Source organism: Ailuropoda melanoleuca, chromosome 1, assembly GCF_002007445.2.
Source record: "Ailuropoda melanoleuca isolate Jingjing chromosome 1, ASM200744v2, whole genome shotgun sequence".
Taxonomy (NCBI): Eukaryota; Metazoa; Chordata; class Mammalia; order Carnivora; family Ursidae; genus Ailuropoda; species Ailuropoda melanoleuca.
Window position 1 is genome coordinate 205,120,189 of NC_048218.1, and position 17,494 is coordinate 205,137,682.

General features: G+C 47.3%; 1 long non-coding RNA gene across 1 annotated transcript in view; it reads right to left on the bottom strand.

The window, feature by feature from the left end:
- Positions 1-650: 650 nt before the first annotated feature.
- LOC109491243 overlaps positions 651-17,494 on the bottom strand; it is a 31,007-nt gene continuing 14,163 nt past the window's right edge. The window contains exons 2-3 of the long non-coding RNA XR_002144590.2: positions 12,216-12,355; positions 651-968 (exon numbers count right to left, since the gene is read on the bottom strand). This is a non-coding gene — a long non-coding RNA (uncharacterized LOC109491243). The remainder of the gene's footprint in view (positions 969-12,215; positions 12,356-17,494) is intronic.

Here is a 17,494-nt window from a genome sequence, read left to right on the forward strand (position 1 = left end):
TCCATGGAGCAGCTCCTGCGTGGCTGAGCTGGCATTGCCTTCCCAGCAAGCCCAGGACAGCTGAATCAGAGGGGACAACCTTGTCTCCATGAAAGCTGAGTCGGACAAGACAGTTAAACTCCGGATCCTCCAGATAGGAAAGCAAATTCAAAGTTCGGCCCCAAGAAGTTGAGAAACACTTCACCCAAAAAGGCTCTGTTCCCAGCTCTCCTTACAAAGCAAAACTCATCCCTGTTCCTCTGGTTCTGTCTGAATAAAGCCAAACTGCTCGGGCTGACTTGGTCCCCAGAGCTGGTGTCTTAGGGAGGCAGAGCTGTGGGTCCCAGCCATGTCCCCCACGGGCTTTCACCCGCCCCGGACACCTGTATTTACTCAATCTTGTCCTACATCCAACCACCATCCAACAACCCCCAGCCCCCACCCCCACCCGGCCCGCCCAGGGGCTTGCTCCAATCTGCAGCACACTCGGAGCCATCTGGAGAGGAGAGGACCTTCCCTTCTCTCGGCAGCTTTCCGCGCTTTCAAAGGCCCCCTGCCATCTACGAGCACATGGCTTTGCAAACAGAACATTTCTGGAGCTCACACACTCTGAAGCGATTCGAGATGACAGATGTGACCCACCTGATCTGTGACAGATACAGCCCCTGGAAAACGTCAGTGTTAATATTTCCTATTATTTGAATAACTGCTCTGTTGGTCTCAGCGCGCAGACACCGGCGGCAGGCAGCTGGCCGCGTGTCTCCCTGGGCACTTGGGGGGAAGGCAGCTTGTAGAAAATGCTCCATCGGCAAGACGTTCAATAATTCACATGTGAGATTCAGATTTGCTTTGAGAAATAACATTAAACTTGTTCGACGTGACTTCGGGAGACCCCAAAGCCCTGGATGCACAGAATCCATTTTGTCCAGAGGTGGTTACAAGGGCTGTAGAAACGTCCCGATGGGGTTTGGAGGCTCTGTTGGTGACAGCTGTGAGAAGGTATAACATTTAAGAAACGGTAAATGGAGATCTTTATTAAAATATGGCAGTCAATTCTCAGTCCACACCTCAAGGGCAAAGAAATTCTTCTCTATCTTTTTATGCCCCTACCGCCCTCCCGCAGCCATCCCCAGGGCCTATCAGAATCTCAACAACTATCTAGAAGCTTGCTCAGCTCCTGACACACACACTCCTTCTGAAATCCTGTTTGAGATTCCCCTTCCCGAAGGGTGCAGTCACCTTCCAAGGGCTTCAAATTGAGAAAGTTCCTCAGTTGCTGGGGAACAGCCTCGAGGAAAGTGCTTGGTTCCATTGGCAGGGTGGTTCCAGGTGAATAGACCAATGGGGAATTGAGCCAGATCCCCACCTTGGGGGCACCTGCCCTGCTTACCCCCCAGAGACACAAGGCCAGGAGAGGTTAGGGGCAGAGCCTTGTAGAAAACTGTGCAAACGATTCTCAGCCGAGCAGGGCAACAACACTTGGGAGACTTGGCCATTCTTTGCGATGCCCGCCCCCTCCCCCCCCACCCCGTGTCACTCCGGGCAGCCAGATATGGGACCAGGGCGAGGCAGCACAGGGCAGTGGCTGGGGGCCAGGGTGCCCTCGGGGTCTGTACCCTGGGGGCCTTGTTCGCCTCCTCCTGATCCCGGCACCCCGTTTCTTCAGTGCCCCCCTTTCGCTCTGATAATGTCATTTCAGAGTCCTGAGGAAAGGAAGCACCTGTCTTGGATGTACGTCATCCAAGAGACTGCTCCTCAGCCGTGTGACTATGTCTTGTCTGCTCAGAGTACAAACTGAGAGCTTCTTCGACCCACCGAAGAAGTATTTTTTCAATGTGAAGCCGAAGGCATTTTTCTAAGCTGCTAGAGGGTGTCAAAATAAATGAGCAGGGGGCCCCTCTCCCCCACCCAGGGTTCACGTTTAGGAATGAAGGCTGATGGGGGAAGGCTTGGCAGGATGCGTGATGGCAGCTAGGGTCCGAGCCAGGCGTGGCCGGCCACTGCAGCTCTCCCGCGTCTGGTTATACCTTCTGAGTCTTTGGACAGGTACGATGTGATCCCTCGAGGAAGGGACACCCCCTTGTCTAGGGCAGAGATTGTAAGGACACTCTGGTGGAATTGAGATTTCAGTCACCCAGTCTGAGATAATCCATATGCAATGAAGACTCACTGGGCGAATCATCCTTTTGATTTATAGTTTATGTAACCGATACTAAGGCAGTCGACAAGAAGATTGAGACCATAGCAAAGTGGGTTTGTTTAAGTTCTTTTCTGACCACTCGATTAATTTTAACTTTGGTTTGTCTATAGAATGCACCTCTGGGGCCTTTGGAAGGGGTTCTCTAAACCCCTTTAACAATCCTTAAAGACAAAACCATTGACTGATGCTGAGTTTCCTTTCTGTATGTGTGTTCTTACCGGTGTTACCTCTCCGTGATCCGCATTTCTGCCCATGCAGTGACGTGGTTAGACATTTGCACTGAAACGACTCAGAGCGCATACACATCGCAAGACGGTGCGTTTCTCTGGGTGATGGAAGGGTTCTTGTGAACAGAAGTAAAATGACAGTGCCATCTTCAGGAACCTGAAAGTCTCTTTACGAAGCACTGCATGTATAGCTCCAAGGAACCCCAAGATGTGCCCGGGTTTGGAGAGAAATCTCTCCTTCCCGTTATGAGAAGAGTAGGTGAGGCAAAGGATAAACACAGGGCAGTGCCTTGCAGTGAAATGTAATGAAATTCTCCAGATAACCCAGAGACACTAAGGATTTAGTGCTGGTGGAACCAGAGAGGGGGTGATTTCGCTGTTTTCTAGCTGTGTATTTCATGACAGATAGCGAGAGGAGAAGAAAAACTTAAAAGGAGGAAGCCAAGTTGCTTGTAATACCAGTGAGATGCCTCTGTTTTCCTTAACCTTTTACGGACCGGGAAAGCTAGCGGAAACCTCCATAGTTCAGGATGCCGCGTCTCCTGGCCCGGCAGGAATTTATGCAGATAAGCCTTGCTGCGCACCAGGGAAACACGGGTATGTCTGGGTAGGAGCATTGCAAAGACCTCCGTTACAGACCAAGGAAGGTTGCAGAAATTCAGGCCACAAATGGTTAAAATACAGGGCTCTATTTCAGAGAACCGTGGAAGGTTAGAGCTAAAAGGAGTTTATCCTATAGATAAGGAAGCTGAGGCCTGGAGAAGTTACCCTGCCCGAGGCCACACAGCCACCCGAGCCGTGGAAACAGCAGTTTAGGCATGCAAATTCACCGAATAGGCATGGAAATTAGCCCAGTCTTTCGGGCAAGCAAACTGGAAAATGACCATATGCTTAGTGCCAGAATTTGCTCTCGCATGGACCTTAGTGCTGGAGAAGGGGGGCCTTTCCCCTGGGCCTGCGCTGCGAGGCCCCTCTCCCCTCCCTCACAGGGATGGTCCCCCCACTAAGCCCGGAATGCGGGGAGTTTAGAGAACATCCCAAGCCCCGCCCCTACCTTCGGATCACACTCCCGGTACCTGGGACCCGGGAATTCCCTACCCACCGGCCCGAGCCAGCTTTCCGGTCCGAGCAGGCCACCCAAGGGCGGCAGGCAGGGCGTGAGCACTTGCTGGGAAGGAAAGTGGTGCCTGAGCTTGCGTGTGCCTGCTGGGGGGTCTGCACACAGCCCCCTCACGGTGGAGAGAACGCTGGGCATGGGAAACGCAGGGAGTCAGGCCACGGGCTAGCACCTGGGGACCCATCCACTTCACAGGAGAACGTTCCTTCACGGAGCCGCAAGGAATCTAAAAGTTCTAAACTTGAACCTGTCTTTCCAGGTCAGTGTGAAGGTTGTAGGTGTGTCTGATACTGAGCCCTGAGGGGGTCATACCTTTGGAGATCTGGTAGAGAAAGTGTAAATGTGGGGTGCCTGGGGGGCTCAGTCGGTTAGGCATTTGCCTTCAGCTCAGGTCATGGTCTCAGGGTCCTGGGATCGAGTCCCAGTCGGGCTCCAGTTCGGCAGGGAGTCTGCTTCTCCCTCTCCCCTTCTCCTTCTGCTTGTGCTCTCTCTCTGTCAAATAGAAGTAAAACCTGAAAGAAAGAAGGGAAGGAAGGGAGGGAGGAAAAGAAAGAGAAAGAGAAAAAGAGAAAGGAAAGAAGGAAGGAAGAGAAAACTGTTCCGGCTGTTTCCAGACTTCTACAGACACTGCTCTCAGCCCCCAGTTCCCGATACAGAGGTCACGATTGGAATTTCCTGGGTGACAGGACTGTCTTTTGTTCTGACGCGGTGGCTCTGGGTGGGCTCCTGGATGGCTCCTGGATGGGGGCTGGTCGCCAGAAAGACCAGAGCATGATCAGAAGCTTGGAACTTTCAGCCCCGTCCCCCAACCCGCCCCCCAGCACCTTCGGGAAGTGGGGAGGGGCTGGAGGCTGCGTTAAGACCGATCACACTCACATCCTGAAGACCTCATACAAACACCAAAGTGTGGCGTTCGTGGAGCTTCTGGTTAGTGCACGCACCATGTGCTGGGAGGGTGCACCCCAACTCCACTGCGACAGACGTTCTGTACTCGGGACCCTTCCAAACCTCACCCTATTTTTTTTTGTCTTTTTTTTTTCTTTTTAAGATTTCTTTATTTTAGAGAGAGAAAAAGAGCAGGAGCCAGACGGGGAGAGGGAGACGGAATCTGAAACAGACTCCTGCTCAGCGCAGAGCCTCACACGGGGCTCGATCTCAGGATCCTGAGATCACGACCTGAGCAGAAACCAAGAGTCAGGTGCTTAACCCACCGCACCACCCAGGTGCCCTTTTGTCTTTTTTTTAAAGTTATCATGGACATTTTATTATTTTTATTAAAGTGTAGGTGACATACAGCGTATTAGTTTCAGGTGTACAGCACAGTAAGCCAACAATCCCCCACATTACTCAATGCTCACCGTAAGTGTAGTTACCACCATTGCCGTCCAGTGTTTTCACCACATTAACAGCCGCATTCCCTAGTCTGCGTTTTCCATCTCTGTGACCGATTTTGTGACTGGAAGTTTGTACCTCTTGATTGCCACCCATTTCACCCATGCCCACCCCCCTCCTCCCCTGTGGCAACCGCCGGTTTGCTCTCTGTATTTGTGGGTCTGTTTCTGTTCTCTTTTGTTTGGGTTTGGTTTGGTTTTTTAGGTTCCACATAGAAGTAAAATCAGATGGTATTTTTTTCCCCTCTAACTTATTTCACGTAGTGCATTACCCCCTCGATCCATCCACGTTGTAACAAATGGCAAGATTTCATTCTTTTTTTACGGCCAAGTAATACTCATTATATATACAGACCACATCTTCCTCATCCATTCATCCATTGGTGGGCACTTAGATTGCGTCCATGTCTTGGCTACAGTAGATAACGCTGCTGTAAACATAGGGGTGCATGCATCTTTTCAAATTAAGAGTTTTCCTTTCCTTTGGCTAAATACCCAATAGTGGAATTATTGGGTCCTATGGTAGTTCTAGTTTTAATTTTTGGAGGACCCTGCACACTGCTTTCCACAGCGGCTGTACCAGTTTACATTCTCACGACAGTGCATGAGGGTCCCTTTCCTCCACGTCCTCGCCAACACATGTTATTTCTTGTCTTTTTGATTCTAGCCATTCTGACGGGTGTAAGGTGGTATCTCATTGTGGTTTTGATTGGCATTTCCCTGACCATGAGTGATGTCGAGCGTCTTTTCATGTGTCTGTTGGCCATCTGGATGTCTTCTATGAAAAAAATGTGTCTTCAAGTCCTCTGCCCATTTTTAATCAGATTATTTATGGTTTTGGTGTTGAGTAGTTTAAGTTCTTTATATATTTTGGATATTAACTCCTCGTCAATTATATCATTTGCAAATATCTTCTTCCATTTGGTGGGTTGCCTTTTCATGTTGCTGATGATTTCCCTTGCTGTGACAAAGCTTTTTAGTTTGAGGTCATCCCAAGAGTCTATTTTGGCTTTTGTTTTCCTTACCTGAGGTGATAGATCTGGAAAAATGCCGCTAAGGCCAATGTCCAAGAGATTAATGCCTGTTTTCTTTTAGGAGTTTTATGGTTTCAGGTCTTACAGTTAGGTCTTTAATCTATTTTGGATTTATTTTTGTGTAGAGCGTAAGAAATTGGCCCCGTTTCCTTCTGTTGCATGTGGCTGTCCTGTTTCCCCAGCACCATTCATTGAAGAGTCTGTCTTTTTTCCCTTGGATATTCTCTCCTCCTTGGTCATAGATTAATTGACCATATAAGCACAGGTTTATTTCTGGACCCTCTGTCCTGTTCCACTGACAGACCTCACCCTATTATCTCTTCATCTGGCTGTTTATCTGTACCCTTTATCAGACCCTTTATTATATAATAAGCCAGTGAACAGAAATTTCCCTGTGTTCTGTGAGCTGCCCTAGCAGACGACAGACTCCAAAGAGGAGGCATGGAACCTCTGATTTGTAGCCCAGTCTGACAGAAGTTGGGGGCAACCTGGGGGCTACTTGGAACCGACATCTGAGGGGGGGCCATCGTGTGGGACTGAGCCCTCCGCCTGCCGAGTCTGCCCCAACTCCCCACAGTTAGCGTCAGATTGCACCATGTGGAAAACCCCACACGATCTGCTCTCAAAGTGTTGTGACAGTAAAGGAGACACAGGGCCCTTCCCCAGACAGGCCTCTGTTTCCCTCGGCCGGTCCTGGTTCTGGAGGTCTGAAAACAACAGAAGGAGAGTCATTTCTTTACCTCTGGTGTCAGCGGTAGAGGAATTGAGAGAAATTGGAGGACTCTTTCTTAGAAAAAAATTTAATGAATTCTCTAGCACTAAATCAAGATTTGAAGCGTATTATTTATAGATTCCCCCTTTTACCTTATCCATGAATTAGTATGCCCTAACAATCCTGATGAACGAGAAACCCTTTCTTTGAAAAAAAAATTGCTTTTCCCTTATGAAAACATCCAAAATTATTTCCTCAATTCAAGTGAAATAAGAGGCTAGAAATGAGTAGATCAGCCTGATTGACTAAAAGAAACAATATAAAACCACCACCACTAAAACAAATCTATTCTTTTTATCTGATCCTTAAAGAATCAAGACAGATTGGGAAGAAAAAAAAGACATTTTTCAGATTCTAAAGCCCTTATTGTTCCTGGAAACATTTTCCTTCACATCCCCCTTGTCTTCATCTGGGTTCTAACGGCCTTTGCCATGTGTCCCACTTGTCTAGAAAGTGGCGCCCACGTGCAGGCGTGTGGAAGGCACCGGTGACACTTCTCACCCGTAAGTCGTCACGTTGGCTGAGCTCACAGCTTTCCCAGCAAAAGCTCATCCTCGCCAGGTGACATCCCCAAGGGGTTGGGTTCATTCTCATAGGTCTCACGTGATCTCTTCCAAAGCACCAAACCCAGTGCACGCTGATGTCAAACTGTGACCGCCGTCCCCACCTGATGGTTCTGCAGGTGCCGCACCAGGATGGGCACTTACTGGTTGCAGCATTTCTCTGGGGCTATGACGGGGCAGTGGTCTGGGGTGTGGGGAGCCATCCGGCCTCTATTTCTGAACACCTGCTTCCTTCTGAACACATCCGGCCTGGGTCCATTAATGTGTCTTCGGGCTCCCTCACTCGTAGAGTGGAGTGTTTTCAGCCTATCAATCCATTAGGGCCCTTGATGTGAGCTTTGCAAAAGAGCCGGTAATGGATTAACCCTTTCTGCAGCGGAACCCGCAGTGCTCCCCTGAGCTCGCTCCAGGGAAAGGGGAAATGGATCTTTCCCCCAGGCATCGCCCGCAGCTTCCGAAAGCCCGCGGGCATCAGTGCTCCCACTCTGCAGTGTAAACCCCCCCTTTTTTTTTTCCCTTCCTCAGGGGAAGAACAAGGGCCAGTTTTCTCCTGGACTCAGGACAACATGGGGCACAGACCCCGGTGTCGTCCTCTGCAGACTGCAAGTGTCCGCAGCACTGCGGTCAAGAGCAAACGTGAACATGCATGAACGTCAAATCCTGCACAGGTCCACGTGGAGTGGGAGTTCTGCAAGATGAAGATGTAGTCACGGGGTCTGTCATTTGTTTGTTTGTTCCTTGAAAGTTGTTCCTAACTGTTAAGTAATACAACAGTGAGCCAGTCTTTCCCTTCTCTCCTTTGATAAAGAAAAAATCATGTGGAAGGAGGGTATTTCATTTTATCCTCCTTTCTCATATGTAGGATTTGTAATTTCAGTGTAATCAACATATTTTGTGTCCTTAAACATCATGAAAAGTAGGAGATCCAAGAACTGGGACCAAGTTTATCATATATTCAAAGGTGGAAGTGCACACACACTTGACATAATTGTGTAAATTTGAGCGAGAGACTGAGGAGTAAAAGGAACACAAGCAGAAAGGCAGAAGATGAAATAGTCATAGAAATCTGAAGCCTGGGGCGCCTGGGTGGCACAGCAGTTAAGCGTCTGCCTTCAGCTCAGGGCGTGATCCCGGCGTTGCGGGATCGAGCCCCACATCAGGCTCCTCTGCTGTGAGCCTGCTTCTTCCTCTCCCACTCCCCCTGTTTGTGTTCCCTCTCTCGCTGGCTGTCTCTGTCTCTGTCAAATAAATAAATAAAATCGTAAAAAAAAAAAAAAAGAAAGAAATCTGAAGACTGCCTGGCTGACAAACGTGGACACCACTCTAGTGTAAAATGAGACACTCAGGCTCTGTACGCTGTGCGTGCGTGTGTGTGTACGTGTGTGTGTGTGTGTATCCATCCATCCATCCACCCACCTGTCTGTCCACCCACCCATCACCTTCCAGCCCAAGGCTGTTGGGAGTGAGAAGAGCAGCTTTCGGTAAACTGTAAAGTCTNGAAAGAAAGAAATCTGAAGCCTGCCTGGCTGACAAACGTGGACACCACTCTAGTGTAAAATGAGACACTCAGGCTCTGTACGCTGTGCGTGCGTGCGTGTGTGTGTACGTGTGTGTGTGTGTGTGTATCCATCCATCCATCCACCCACCTGTCTGTCCACCCACCCATCACCTTCCAGCCCAAGGCTGTTGGGAGTGAGAAGAGCAGCTTTCGGTAAACTGTAAAGTCTGGCCAACCCTCCGCTTACAACATTCCCAGTTTGCACCTTCCAGAACGCTGTCCCTTTGCACTGCGTCATCTTCCCCTCCACCTGGGGCAGCCCACTGTCTGTGACCAGCCTCCCTGCTTCTGGAGTCCCCTGCTCCCGTGCCCACATTCCCAACGGCTGCACGACTCGCCCTGCCTCACCACCTCCAGTCTTGCTCCTGCCGAGAGTCACCTCTGAAATTCCAAATATCCCAGCGAATCCACCATGGCTTCATCCGTGTGACCTTGTACATCAGTTTCCTCGTCTCTAAAATGGAATGAGTATCAGTACCTACTTCAAAGGTGTGTTGTTACTGAATTTGCCAGAAGGAGGTACCACTCGGAAAGCACTCGGAACAATGTGGACACACGGTAAACATTCAGCAGCGGGCAGCTCACATTATGACTGAAGACAATAATTCCTCACTTTATTTTTCTTTAAGATTTTATTCATTTATTTGTCAGAGAGAGAGAGAAAGAGAGAGAGAGCACAGGCAGGGGGAGCGGCAGGCAGAGGGAGAAGCAGGCTCTCCACTGAGCAGGAAGCCCAATGCAGGACTCGATCCCAGGACCCTGGGATCACGACCTGAGCCGAAGGCAGATGCTTAACCAACCAAGCACCCAGGCATCCCGGTAAATCCTCATTTTATAACCTGAAGCCGTAACGCTTCCACCTTGTCCTCAACCTCTCCCCTGCATCCTCTAACCTCCCGATCTCTGTGAGCTTGGCTTTTATTTTTATCTTATCAATACTTAACAGTCTTTATAGTAAACATTGAAGAGACTTTCATGATTTGTCTATACATTGATCCTAAAATTAAAAACCAATAAACGTCATTTATGTTACAGCTACGTGAATATTATTACTGCAAAATCAAGTACGATCACACTTCCTTCTCTACTCTACACACCCCCACGCTACACAAAGGAGAATGTGCCTACCATCCGTTCCAAATGCATCCTCCTTTTGTATATTTTGGGAGAAACATCTCCTGAGCAAAGGACACCACAGATTTGTTCAAAGACGCTTGTACAATGGAAAGTCGGAATCTAGGGATAGTGTCTTTCTCCAGGAGAGGGGAGATATGTTTATAAAGACAGTGATTGGTGCCTGGGTGGCCCAGTCAGTTGAGCATCTGCCTTCAGCTCAGGTCATGATCCCAGGGTTCTGGGATCGAGCCCCAAATCTGGCTCTTTGTTTGGCAGGGAGTCTGCTTCTCCCTGCCGAGAGCCCCTCTGTGGGCTCTCTCACTCTCTCTCTCAAATAAACAAATAAATCTTTATATATATATATAAAAAAAGACAGTGATTTCCTTCCCTCCACTTAGAGATACTTCTCACCAGACACATTTCAAAGTAATAAAGCTGGACACTTCTCCCTTCCCTCCCCTGAGATATTCCAGGGTAATAAAGTGGATGTCTCTACCTGGAGAAAGGGCAGGTTTAATGGCAATTGTTACAAAAGATCAAAGTCTCCCGGTCGCCATGTTGCTCAGCTGGGCGCAAACCCATTGTGTACATGCGTCCACCTGAGCCCACTCCACATCGTCCCCATGAGACTTGGGGGTGGGAGACAAAGGGAACCAATACAGCCATGAAACCATGTGGCCTGCTGTGCGGTGGGTCATGAACTGTCTAAATCCCTTTGGTCGTCTCACCTCCTTCCTGCTGAATGTCTACCAGCATGGCAAACAAGCATTGCACCGTGCGGCTTAAAGATTGCTTGACGGCTCCCTAGTCCCCTCAGCTGTTCAAAATCATGCCATGGTTTGGTTGTCTTCGTACCTGATTTGCGCCTCTCTTGTACAATTTGTTGTTGTTTCCTGGAATTACTTTCTCCTTCATTCTGTGGCTTCATCACCTTCTCGAGGCCGTCCCAACCTATGGTTCCTACAGCTATTCTATCAAACTTCCCCCTCTATTTTTCAGGAAGACCGTCCTCTGGTGGTGTCTGCGTTCCTCCTCTAACACAGGCTAGTTGTTCTCTAGAACCTCTGGGGGGTGTGGTCTTGGAGCTTTTCTTCACGACTCTTCTAGACGGAAGGTGCTCTTTCCTGAGACCCCTGCTATTTTTGTTCTGCCTCTCATTTTGCTGGACTACACACACAAGTAAATAGAAAGTTGATATTTTGAAGGTTTGACTATGTGGAAAGATTTTTATTCTTCTCTTGCCTTTGATGATTTAGACTGGTATAGAACTGAAATTATTTCCCTTCAGAAATTTGATGGCATTGTCCTGTTATCCTACAGCATCTGTGGCTGTTGGTGAGATATCAAATGCCAGTCCAGTTCCTACTCATTTATAGACAACCTTTTCATTCTTTCCCTGGAAACTTCTGGTGTCTTTGCTTGGTACTTAATGCCCTCAATAGCGAGATGAGCTACTTTGTTGAGTCCTTCTCTTTGAGGGTACATGTCTTCCCTTAATTCTGTAAAACGTTCTTGAATCAGTGATAATTTCTGGTCCTCTATTTTCTCTCTTCTCTCTATCTGGCACGCCTACTGGAGCTGATGCTAGACAACCTTTTTCTTTCTCTCAATAAAACTTTTTGTTCTATATATGAGAGAATCCCTTGAGTATATTTTCTACCCAATGGAATCATCAGGTTCCTGGCAAGAAACAAATGGCGTACTCAAAAGGGTAACTGAAGAAAATTTAATGAAGGAACTAAGTATTTACAGAGGTATGGTCAGTGAGAAAGAACCAGCGAAGGATGGTGAGGCTCCTGGGGACCAGCAACAGTGCAAAGCCACTGCCGCCTGGGCCTGAAATGTGGGAGGAGGAAGTGTGGTTGTTGGAGTCTGATGAGTTATAGCCCTGAAAGGGGGGCTGTCTGACAAGAGCTGTGGCCATGGTGGGGGGGGGGAAGCAACCACTGCCGAAATTACACCTCAGCAGAGTAGGGATGAGGAGGGATATAGACAGTAGATTCTCACTATTCACCTTCCTTATGTTCTAGAAAATTACCGTAAATGCTGAATTAAAGAACACTGAACCATTGTTCCTAAGAGAAATACAGAGTTAAGTTCCTGTAAGCCTCAGGTCCCATTTTTGTCAACATATTATTATGTAGGCTTGCTTTCTGTGTGTTTCTGTTTAAAGACGTCTTATTTAGTACATATTGGTGATTCGATAACATTGAACTCAAGGCCAACCGCACTGTAACTCACAACTGAACAACACTTACCCAACCCACGTAATTCCTCCACTCCTCCTTTCATTGGCCAAACCCAACCAGAAGTCAGGTGCAACACAGTCCAGATAATGTAATTTGTAGAGGTGAGTCTCCCAGGCATACGTCAGGGCAGGAAGGAACAGAGTAAGGATCTGGAGAGGGAAACAGAGGGGAAAAAAACCCACTCTTGTTATCACATTTCAAATCCGACAGTTATAATTTTAATTTCAGGAGATCTTCCGTTCTCTGTTCTTTTTTTGTGACATTTTGTACATGGACAAATATTTTCTCAAATCCCTCTGAAGATACGACTGAAGTTACTGCTGATGGTGGTATGTATGCGTGATTTTAATTCTCTTTGGTTCCTTGAATTATCTCTATTTCTCCAAGGGTTATTTTTGTATCAATCAATATAAGTGTCTCTTTTTCCTGTGGTAATCTCTCATCAACTCTCTGGGTGTGTTTTAAATTGAGGTCATAGAAAAGGTAACTGGGAGCTCCACATCGCAGACAGGGTCTGTTGACTGGTAGGGTTCATTCTAGATCAGGGTTTCTCCACCTTTGTACTCCTGATGCTGAAGGCTGAATAACTTTGTTAGGGGGACTGTCCTTGTGTGCGTTGTGGGATTTTTAAAGGCATTCCTGGCCTCTAATCACCAGATGCCAATAGCACCATCTCCTAGTCATGACCATCAAAAACATCCCGGTAATACCCCTCTACTCTTGGTGGGAGTACCAACTGGTACTGCCACTATGGAAAAGGGTGTGGCACCTTCTCAAAAAACTAAAAATAGAACTACCATGTGATCTAGCAATCCTACTGTGGGTATATATCTGAAGGAGATGAAATCACAATCCTGAAGAGCTGTCTGCACTCCCCTGTTCATTGTAACATTATTCACAATATCCGAGACACAGAAGCAACCTAAGTGTCTACGGACAGATGAATGGATAAAGAAAATGTGGTGGGTACACACAGAATACTATTCAGTCATAAAAAAAAAGAGAGAGAGAAAAGAAATCCTTCCAGTTGTGACAATATGGACAGACCTTGATGGCACTATGCTGAGTGAAATAAGTCAGACAAAGAAAGACGTATACTGTATGCTATCGCTTATATGTGGAATCCAGAAACATCAGATGCATAGAAACAGAGAGTAGACTGGTGGTTGCCAGGGGCTGAAGGGTGGTGAAATGGGAGCTGTTGGTTAAAGGCTACAAACTCTCTGTTATAAGATGAATAAGTTGCAAGCATCTGACGTACAGCATCGGGACTATGGTTAATAATGCTGTATTGTTCGCTTGAAAGTTGCTATGAGAATAGAGCTTTCATGTTCTCAACAATAAAATGGTAATTATGTGAGGCAAAGGCTATGTTAACTAACGTTATTGTGATAACCATTTTGCAATATATATACACACATATGTGTATATATATATATACACACATATGTGTATATATATATATATACACACACCACATTATACACCTTAAACATACACAGTGTTACACATTAAATGTATCTCAGTACGGGGCTGGAGGGCGGGAGATTGACTCCACACGGCCGAATGTCTGTCTATCAGCCCCTAGTTAAAAACCGTCATCTCACTTGGGAACTTGTTAGGAATCCAAATACTCAGGTCCCACCCGAGAGACGGAATTCCCTCAAAGGTCTGGCAGGTGGAGCCCACGAATCTGTTTTAACTACCTTCCAGGCAATGCTTATGCACGCGAATGTTGGAGAATCCCTGCTGTGCAGTAGGAAGGCACACTAGAGCCCAGAATGCCAGGATGACAAGGTCTTTAGGCATTAACACCCGCATGGGCCTTCCCCATTTGCCCCAAAACAGTTCATTCAATTTCTTTAGAGAAGAATCTTTTACATTTTTTGTTTGTGTCCTTGCTTGCTTGGTGGAAGAGGGGTAGTCGGCCACTCTCCATATACACCGGTGTTTCTGCATCTTTTTTTTTTTTTTAATCCCCTAAGGAGCATTTCTAGATGTTATTTTTACTAACCTCCCCCACACACCATGAAATTTTGATAATACAGATATGTTTATACGTGTGTATGTGTGTGTGTGTATAAAGAGGGGCAAGGTTTTCTCACCCTGACGACTCAGTGAGTGGACTGGACTTATTGTCAGCCTGACTTCTTCCTCCCACCCTGTCCATCAGTCTTCAAGTCAGGAACCTCCAGTGCCCTCCCCCAGGCAGACCGAAGCCCCCTGGGTTCCCCTGTGTGAGGGCAGCACTCCGCAGTCTCGCCAATCAGTATCCTTCCGCTTATTCTTCATTTCCAGGGTAATTGCCGAAACCTCCCATCCCGGTCCCCACCGCCTGTTCTCTGTTCTCTGTTTCTACCATTCTTTTTTTTTTTTTTTTTAATGATTTTTTTTTAAGATTTTATTTATTTGAGAGAGAGCTAGCACAAGCAGGGAGAGCAGCAGCAGAGGGAGAAACAGACTCCCCTGAGCAGGGAGCCCGATGCAGGACTTGATCCCAGGATCCTGGGATGCTGACCTGAGCTGAAAGCAGACGCTTAACTGACTGAGCCACGCAGACACCCCTGTTTCTAACCATAAGAATGAGAGAATGACTCAGCTCCCTTGAGTATCACTTATTAAGTTGTAAGTAGACAAAATAGCATCGTGGTGAAGAGCTTGGCTCCTGGGACCGGACTGCCCGGGTTTCCACTCTGGGTCTGCCACTTCCTGGGTGTGCACGAGTGTGGGCAAGTCGCTGAACATTCCTCTGCCTCAGTTTGCTCATCTGTAAAATTGGGTAATGGTAGTTTCCCCCACAATATAGTTGGGAAGATTAGTGAGCTCATACATGACAAGAGCTGTTAAATGTGAAGCATTAAACAATGTCTCTACCTCTCCTCTCTGCCACCGCCCTACTGGACGGGGTTTTTAAAAAGAGAAACAGAAAAACACAAAAGAATTGGGCTGGAGGGGCGCCTGGCTGGCTCAGTCAATGGAGCACGTGACGCTTGATCTCAGGGTTGTGAGTTTGAGCCCCACACTGGGTGTAGAGACTACTTAAAATCTTTAAAAAAATAAAAGAAAAAAAAGAACTGGGATCCAGATCATTCTGGGACCTGGGGGGAGATCAGAGGAACAACCCGCACCGCACTGCAGACTCTCCTACAAGTTCAGGAACGGGAGCCCACGTGGCCTGTTTGGGGCGGGGTGGGGGGCAGTTCTGATCTCCGACAGCATGACGTGCAGAATTTGTGCCAGGCCTCGTGTCCTTCGGAGGGACATTCCCAGACTGGTACAAATAGCAGCTAACCTCGAATTAAACTTCTAAACTTGGTCAAGGGGGTTGGAGGAGAAGAAAAGAGTGTGTGACCTCTCTGGTTAATTTCCTTTTTTTCCGTAAAATATGGACAATTGTATCTGCTTTTCCAGGGCTCTGTGAAAATCAGAGATAAGATATATTAAGGGTTTAGGAGAATAGTTTGCTCACATTGGAGAAAATTATATCTATTTCATTTTATTATCTAATTTCGTCCGTTTGTCAGTGCCCTTCCTAAAACACAGCAGCCGGGTATTGTCTGAGAGGCACCAAACTCGGAATCTGGGCCCCAATGCAATTAATGCTAAGACAGTGGCGTGTGACCTGAGCTAAGCTAAAATACCAGGCCTTTTCCCTCTTTCCTTTACTCAGTAAAATTGAAAAACTACGTGCTAAACTACTTATCTCTGTTGAATCTCAATTTCTTAGTCTCAGTTCAGCATTTCAGTGTATGGAAGTCATTTTGATTCCTAACGCTATTCTCTCGAACATTAGCTCTTTCTCCCCATCTTTGTCTCAGGCCCACATTTGTCATTTCTTATACATCTTTACCCAAATCGTTAATTGGAATGTTATGACCCAAGGCAAGGCTTTCTGCCTCCCCACTAGACATGTCACTTACTGGTAGAACACAGTTCCCTTTTGAGAGTTACAAATTTGCTTTATACCATCAGATTCAGAAATAAAGAGAAAATGCATGCAGGTCATATAGAAAAAGTTAACCAAAAAGGGGGCATCTAATTTCATTGGGGTTTTTTTTTTTCTGTCTTGATAAATAACTATAACATTTTCCAGTTTGGGAAACTTAAGGATCCACACCCCCGAGCATCAAAATATTATGATGATTCAAACTGAAAATCATACTAAGCCACAAAAAAAATTTGGTTTTGCAAAATGACATAAAGCATACAGAATGCTGAAATGAAAAAGAGCTTTTCCCTCGATTTTTCTCATTTTGGTCATTGATGGTTTTTTTGGAGGGACGGGTGTTGTTGTTGGGGTTGGTTGCTGCCCTCTCGGTGCCCCAAGCATGTGACCAGTGCATGCTTTGTTATTAAACCGGCCGGTGGAAATGGCTATTATTTGAAAAATCATCAAACTACAGAGTTGGAAGGAATATTAGATGTATCTAATCCAAATTCTCATCACTTAAAAAAAACACCTTACACTTTCAAGTTCACAGGAAAAGAAATTCATGTCACCTGCTTCTCAGCCCCACACTGTCAGGCAGCCCACAGCTTGTCCATTTGTGCTCTTGCCCCTGATTTTTGTCTGATGACACAGCTCATCAATTGAGCGGGCACAGACCCCATTCCCTCGTCCAGAGGTGGACCTGGCTGGTCAGCCCTTTCTCCTCACTGAGGAAAGGCTGCTGATCGCATGCGAGGCGATGCCTGTATGAACTCTCTCTCACAGGAGACGCGACATTGCCTTGTTCACCGGCTGGAGTCAGTCTTCTGTTTCTTGTCACCAAAATAATCCTAACCAGTACCGGGGTGGGGGGGCATTGGAGTTCGGTTAAACAGAGGAAAAGCTGAGGCTCAGAGACATTAAGTTACTTCCCAAAACAGCACAGGAACAGAGCCAGCACTAACCTCCCTGCCTCGCACAAGTGTTCCAGTTCATTTGACTACACCCCGGGGCTGAGGCCTCCGCCACCTGAACAGTGCCTACTCCTTGCATTCCACTCAGATTTTATTTGTTAAAGCCTAAGAGACGCCTGGTGCGGGCAGAGGCATGGTGGGAGGCACTTAAAAAGGTACCACGCTTATGCACCACAGGACCGTTCCTCGGCGCCTTACCCAGCCCGCCGGTTGGAGCAGTCTCAAGCTGGCAGTGCTTGGCCATCGGTTAAATACGCAAGCAGATGGCTAGCAAGTCAGTGGCCAGCTGTTGTCTGGAGTTTGGACTCAGGGTGGGGGTGAAGGGCGGCTGAGCCTGCTTTCAGCATCAGCTTTACATTCCTTGCCTGAAAGGCCTTCTTGTTCCT